Genomic DNA, 7,853 nt, shown 5'->3' with positions numbered 1-7,853 from the left:
AAGGAAAATTATGCGGCATAATGTGGCCATATAGTGATGGCATTACATCAGTATTTTGTCATTATTACACAAGTTAACACTATCTGGGCAAAGATTTCACCTCATTAGTACCAGTTTGACATCTAAAGACTGCAATGAGCAACAGAAAGTTGACCAGTCAATCTTTGTGGAGGGCCTTCCACTGCGTGACAACACGTGTTGCCAAGTTTTTAGTAACTTTTGATCCGTTTCAGATAGAATTTTTATTTTGTTAAAATCTGCATATTATGCAGAAGATGACGTAATATGTGCAAATATGGCAAATGTATAATTGTGCTGATAATGCCCCGGCTGCAACATTGCATAATTCCAATGGTACTGACTATGATTAAGCAAGACAAGTGCTGATGAAGACAAACGGCTGGCAACCAAGGCCAAACCTATTGGCTTTGCCAAAGATTGTTTTGTTATTTGGTGTGGGCTGATGGTGGTGGCATAAAGCTGATCCTTACCTGGCGCTTCTGAAATCCAATGACACATTGATTAGCAAGGTATTGCGACCTATAACCACTGGTTACACCTGTCATTGCCAGGATATTTTATCAAGGCTGTTGAAAAGTCCTTCATAGGCAATTCTGCAGATATGTAAGTTTTTAAGTCAGTTTCTCAGACTTGTGTACTGTTTAGAATCTGCGGTATATGTGTTGCCTCACAGTTCTCTCAGTACCAGAGGTGTAGATTTTGAAAAGCCAGTAAGACAGAGAAGAGCCCCCTTGACCATCTCATCTGGGCAGATACATTGCCAAAAACAACTTGAACGGTTCTATTTTTTAAGATTTCAATACACAATCAAGAGACATCCAGTCATGTTAAGCCGTGCAGCAGGTTTCTGCAATCCTTGGAGTCAAAGGTCGCAGAAAATCGACTTCTTACTGCCTACCCAAGCTAACCAGATGTGGACCTAGTCCAGACTGAAAACGATGCATCAGGTCAGACGTGTCCATTCCTGGTCCAGGAGGGCCGGATCCATTTCAGAACTTCAAGATACCCACTCTAAAGCATTTGTGGTGCACGATTCCAAATGGAATCAGTTACAAAGGAAATGGATACCTTCAAAATCTGTCATGGATTTGAACTTCGTGCACCTACAGTTCGTGAGACATCTCTGCATTAAGTGCTGAGAGTGCAAGAAAGTCTAGGACCACGGACTAAAAAGTGCAACGTTATTGCGGAATAGAAAGGAAAGGTCATTGACGAAGGACGAAATTTATCAGCACTTTTAGGGACCTTTAGAATAGCTTTGATGACTGAGACTGTGGAAGTGATTGGCGGTACAAAGGACTCTAGGCCGTATGAAGAGGAAAAATAAAGGTTTTATTTGTTTATGAAGTTGAAATGATAAACAATGGCCGTTTAACGTGGCAACAATAGTCTGATGGCAATAGTTCCAACTGGGTTCTTCTTTTCTTAACGTCTCTGTTCTTTCTTCCCCTTTAGGTGTCTTGAGGTGTTGAGTCCCGTAACTTCCCCGGTGGAACCGAAAAAACAAAACACAGGAGCGAGACAAAAGGTAAGTGGGTTTGTGGCGTTCTGGTGTTGTTTTAGTGGGGGAACATGCAGGGGGGAGGGGACCAGTGAGGCAGGGGAGGAGAGGTATAGAGGTATGCCCGATAGTGAGGGGTGATGGGTTTTAGGTACTTGTGATAATTCTCTCTCTTTGTGCTCAGCCCAAGGTATTCCCCGTTTTGGTTTCGTTCCCCGTAGCTCCCTCTTGTCCAGTCCCCACCCTCTTCTCTTGTCTGCCTCCTCCCTTGTCCCTAATAGTAGATAAGTGGTGCCGCCGTCCTTGTAACAAGGACCGTACCTTGTTAAGCCACGACCCTCCAGGCTCGTGGCGGATACTGCTCTCGTCCGGATCTTGGTTTCCCGGCTCGTTGTCTCTGCGGGAGGCAGGAATCTCCTCTGCTCCGGTTCTCGTTTCCTCCGTCCGCGGCGTCCTTTCTTCTTCCGTCGGCAGACTTGCTTTACCAGGGTACTCCTCCTCTCTTTGTCCGACGTCCGTCCTCAGTTTTGAAACCGGAACCCGGAAATCCGGGTCCGAAGGCGTTCGGACGTCACCAAGGGAACGCGCGAGTGTTCCGGGTGAGGCGCGCGAAAGGCGCCAGTCTGAAGAACTGGAAGACGCGGTCGAAGAGACCCGTCTACACTCCCCATCCCATGATCGGGACTGGTATAGGACCGAAGAGTCGGGACACCGGGACAGGAAATCGGCAGGGCCCTGCTGAGATCCCGGAACGTGGCGGACCTGGAAAGTAAAAGGCTGGAGCTCAAGAAACCAACGTAAGATTCTAGAATTTGTGTCTTTATGGGAGGCCAACCACGTTAACGGGGCATGGTCGGTATAGAGAATGAAAGGCCTACCCAAGAGATAATACTGTAAACACTCTACGGCCCATTTAATAGCCAGACATTCCTTCTCTATTGCGGGTAATGGCACTCCCTGGGAAGCAGTTTTCTGCTGATGAATACAATAGGATGTTCGAACCCCATACTGTCGGGTTGAGTGAGAACAGCGCCTGGACCGACGTTGGAAGCGTCGGTATACAGGTGGAAAGTCTTGGAAAAATCCGGACATTTCAATACAGGTTCGGATGTAAGAGATTGTTTGAGCTGGTTAAAGCTGCGGAATTGAGAGTCGTTGAAGGTGGGTAATTTGGTGGGGTAGTGTTTTTTTAGGAGATCAGTGAGGGGAGCGGCAATCGTGGAGTATTGGGGAATAAACCTGCGATAGTACCCCACCAATCCGAGAAAGGATCGAAGTTCATTCTTGGTGTTGGGCACGGGTACTTGTAGGATGGCCTCAATCTTATCTTTTTGCAGTCGTAGGATCCCGTTACCGATAAGGTACCCGAGATAGGCAATTTGAGTGTTACCGAGAACGCAGCCTCAGTTAAGGTGCTGAACACCTTCTCGAGATGTTGTAGGTGTTCATACCAAGAGTCACTAAAAATTACTATATCGTCTAAGTATGCAGCGGTAAACGCTTGGAACGGTTTTAAGAGCCGGTCCATTAAACGTTGAAATGTAGCAGGTGCCCCGTGAAGTCCAAAGGGAAGGACAGTAAAATGATAAAGACCTGACTGGGTAGCAAAGGCTGTCTTTTCCTTGTCTGAAGGGGCGAGAGGGATTTGCCAGTACCCTTTCGTTAGGTCCAGGGTGGACATACAGCAGTCACTACCTAATTTCTCTAGCACCTCATCCACTCGCGTAATGGGATACGTATCAAAAAGAGAGATGTCATTTAACTTCCGGAAGTCGATGCAAAACCGGATAGACCCGTCAGGTTTCGGAACGAGAACCACCGGGGAGCACCATGGGCTAGTGGACGGCTCGATAACTTTTAGGGCTAACATTTTCGTTATTTCTTCTTCAATGAGATGCCTTCGTGCTTCAGGAATCCGGTAGGGTCGTAGCCGAACGGTTTGGCCCTCCGGTGTTCTGATACGGTGTTGAATTAACGTAGTTCTACCTGGTGTCTCGGAAAAAAAAATCGAATATTTTTGTAACAATGTGGATAGTTGGACTTTTTCTATTGTGGAAAGAGAGCTGTTTATACAGGGACTTATCCACTGCCCTGTTCTAGCGGTGGGATAGAGGTCCATGCCTAGCGCGGTGGTTGGTGTTATTAAGAACCCGGTAGCAGAGGGGCTAGGAGTGTCTTCTGGTGTTTCCAACTTTTTTAGTAGATTGACATGATAGATTTGGGTCCTTTTTGGATGGGGATTTAATTCAATGAGATAGGTGATGGGGGAAACCGCTTTTATCACTCTGTAGGGTCCTTGCCATTTAGCTAATAGTTTATGTTCGGAAGTTGGTCGCAGTATCAGGACTTGGTCATTAGGGTGGAAAGACCGGAGTTTGGTCCCCTGATCCTAATACGCTTTTTGGTTTCCTTGTGCTTTCTCTAAATGTGTTCGTACATCTTCCCAAACAGTCTGTAAGTGTGATTTCAACTTATGGATATACTCTAGTAGGGGTTTCTCTTCATCACTTTCTTCCTCCCACATTTTGGCGGCCATATCAAGTAAATTACGGGGTTGCCTCCCAAATACCAGTTCAAAAGGACTATGTCCGGTGGATGCTTGTTCATGAGTCCGGATAGCATAGAGGACCAGAGGTAGTTTCTGGTCCCAGTCCTTTCCGGAGTCATCGACTGTTTTCCTCAACAAAGTTTTAATGGTGCGGTTGTAGCGTTCTACTAAACCGTCCGTTTGGGGGTGGTATACTGAGGTTTTTATCTGCGTGATTCCTAGTGTTTTACAGATCTGTTTCATAAGGGCTGATACAAAGGGAGTACCCTGGTCGGTGAGGATTTCATGGGGAAAACCCACTCTGGAGAAGAAGGTTATCATGGCCTGGGCTACTGATTTCGTGGTCATACTAGTAAGAGGGATCGCCTCGGGATATCTGGGAGCATAGTCTACCAAGACGAGTATTTAGGTGTGACCTTTGGATGATGGTAATAGAGGTCCGACCAGATCCATGCCCACGCGGCTGAATGGGATCTCTATAATGGGCAAGGGTTGTAAAGGGGCTTTTTTCAAGGCTCCTGGTTCTACTAATTGACACCTAGGGCACTGTGTGCAGTATTTTCTGATGTGGGCATAAACCCCCGGCCAATAGAATCGTCTCAATAAATATTCCTCAGTTTTTTCTCGACCGTAATGTCCACCCCCTGGCTGGCTATGGGCTAGGAATAGGACCTGACTCCTGAAGGGTTCAGGTACCACCAGTTGTTTCTTTTCTCCGGTTGTGGTCGTAGTGACTCTATACAACAGGTTTTTATGGATTAGAAAATAGGGACCCACCTCCTTTGTGGATTCCGTTTTGGCATTTTTCCATGCGTGAGCTAGGGTGGGATCCTCCCGCTGGCTAGCTCTAAAAGAGATGGGGACATTCTCGGTATTGGCTACAAGCTTCTCTGGGGACTTTTCAGATCGGGTTGTTTGATAGTTTTGTTTCTGTTGTCTTTTCTCTTTTCTGCTCAGTTTCCTACGAACTGGATATCTCTCAAGCTGACTATTGGCAAACGGTGCTTCCGACCACCAATCAGGAGACTGTTCGGGTACTCTTGTTTTATCTAAGAGCTCACTGAACCGAATATAATCCGTACCGATGATGCAGTCTTCTATCAATTTGTCCATAATCCCTATGGGAAGAAAATCGTGATACTCTCCCCATTCTACTCTGACCAGCTCCAGAGGATAGTTCTTTTCATCTCCATGAATGCAACAGATAGTAACCCACTGGCTCGGGGTCTGGCTCATTTGGTTTAACAAGTCTCTGCGGATTACTGACTGGCTACAGCCCGAGTCGATCAGTGCTTCTGTTGGTATTCCGTTTACTTTTGTGATCTGTTTGACTGCACGGTTCCCTCTACCAATACACAACACTCTACCCCGGGTGACCCCAATTTCCATAGGTTCTACCCCTTCACTTTTCCTGGGACACCCTCTTGCAATGTGTCCCCATTCCCCACAACTAAAACACTGGGGTTGTTGCATGGGGTTTGACTCTCCGGATCTGTGGGATCCGGGTTCCTCTGGTGGCCGTCGGGGAGGATACTTGAGTGGTCCCACTGAAGGTTTGACTGTGGCCCTGGGGCCTAAAGTCTTAACATCAACAGACCGGTGGTAGGCGCAGGCTAGATCAACAGCCAGTTCCGTATCTATCTTGGGGTGTTGTTTTATCCAGTTCCTGGTACTGCCTGGGAGGGACTCTAGATATTGTTCTAGGATAACTGCTTTAATGATATCCTCTTGGTCGGTTCCTAGCGGCCCCAACCATTTCAGCCCCAAATCCTTAACCCTGAAATAGAAAGTACGGGGATCCTCGCTCTGTCCCCATTTCACCTTTCTAAACTTCATCCTATAATACTCTGAGTCATGACCCACCCTTTCGAGGATACTCCTCTTGATATCCTTGTAAGGGGTAGTACCGCTGGGATTAGCGGCCTGAGAGGCTGTTTGAAGGATGCCAGTTAGGAGGGGTGCGATATACTGGCCCACCGTTCTTCAGGCCATTGAGCCGAGGAGGTCACACGTTCAAAATTTGTCAAGAACGAGTCAGGGTCCTCCCCTTCCTGAAACTTTTGCAGTATCGAGCTCGGAACATTAGGGTGTACTTTGCTGGCTGGGATGGTGTCGGTTAATTTCTGGATCGCAGTCTCATGTACCAACTGGTTATTAGCCATGATGGTGGCTTGGCTTTTTAATGCCGTTTGAAGGGCCTCTCGGTCTTCTCTGGCCTCCCTTTGATGGGCCTCCCACACCAGTTGGAGGTGGCGCTGTCCCTCAGCCAACTGCTTGATCATATCCTCTAGCGTAGGTTTCTCCCCCATTTTATCCGCCTCTTTGTACCGCCTAGGGACTATCCCACTTCTGACACCACTGTGGAAGTGATTGGCGGTACAAAGGACTCTAGGCCGTATGAAGAGGAAAAATAAAGGTTTTATTTGTTTATGAAGTTGAAATGATAAACAATGGGCGTTTAACGTGGCAACAATAGTCTGATGGCAATAGTTCCAACTGGGTTCTTCTTTTCTTAACGTCTCTGTTCTTTCTTCCCCTTTAGGTGTCTTGAGGTGTTGAGTCGCGTAACTTCCCCGGTGGAACAGAAAAAACAAAACACAGGAGCGAGACAAAAGGTAAGTGGGTTTGTGGCATTCTGGCGTTGTTTTAGTGGGGGAACATACAGGGGGAGGGGACCAGTGAGGCAGGGGAGGAGAGGTATAGAGGTATGCCCGATAGTGAGGGGTGATGGGTTTTAGGTACTTGTGATAATTCTCTCTCTTTGTGCTCAGCCCAAGGTATTCCCCGTTTTGGTTTCGTTCCCCGTAGCTCCCTCTTGTCCAGTCCCCACCCTCTTCTCTTGTCTGCCTCCTCCCTTGTCCCCAATAGTAGATAAGTGGTGCCGCCGTCCTTGTAACAAGGACGTACCTTGTTAAGCCACGACCCTCCAGGCTCGTGGCGGAGACTGCTCTCGTCCGGATCTTGGTTTCCCGGCTCGTTGTCTCTGCGGGAGGCGGGAATCTCCTCTGCTCCGGTTCTCGTTTCCTCCGTCCGCGGCGTCCTTTCTTCTTCCGTCGGCAGACTCGCTTTACCAGGGAACTCCTCCTCTCTTTGTCCGATGTCCGTCCTCAGTTTTGAAACCGGAACCCGGAAATCCAGGTCCGAAGTGTCCGAAGGCGTTCGGACGTCACCAAGGGAACGCGCGAGTGTTCCGGGTGAGGCGCGCGAAAGGCGCCAGTCTGAAGAACTGGAAGACGCGGTCGAAGAGACCCGTCTACAGAGCCCTCGCTGTGTTTTTTTAAAAGTATGCTCCTTTTGTTTTTATAACAGAGAAAAAGAAAATAATTTACCAAGGTGAAGAAAATTCCTTGAGTCAGGGGTGCAGTTGTGAAATGTTTAGCAAATTAGCACTGCACAGATTGTCCCAAATTTCTGCGAGAACCTGAACCCCGAGTGTCCATCCATTCAGTTGCTTTGTCAAAGTTTGTTCTTGATTCACTGCAACCAACACATTTTCCTCATCCATCCACTGGAACAGAGGTTCTTAACCTGTGGTATGGGGGGCTTGGGCTCCCTGATGCCTAATCAGGGGGAACGCGACTGTTTAGAAAATTAAATAATATTAGCGCAGTAACACATTTTAAGCTCATAAAAAACCAACATCTCCAATTATTTTATTTTTTAATGCTGTACGTGTGAAGGAATTTGAAACTGAATGCAAAAAGTTAAATTGGTATCCTTAGCGTGATTGGTGGGAGCAGAACAAGTACAGAACATGGGATCTAGTATGGACCAGTGCTTAAT

Source organism: Pleurodeles waltl, chromosome 6 (genome assembly GCF_031143425.1).
Source record: "Pleurodeles waltl isolate 20211129_DDA chromosome 6, aPleWal1.hap1.20221129, whole genome shotgun sequence".
Classification (NCBI taxonomy): Eukaryota; Metazoa; Chordata; class Amphibia; order Caudata; family Salamandridae; genus Pleurodeles; species Pleurodeles waltl.
Note: the sequence above shows the minus strand (reverse complement) of the source record.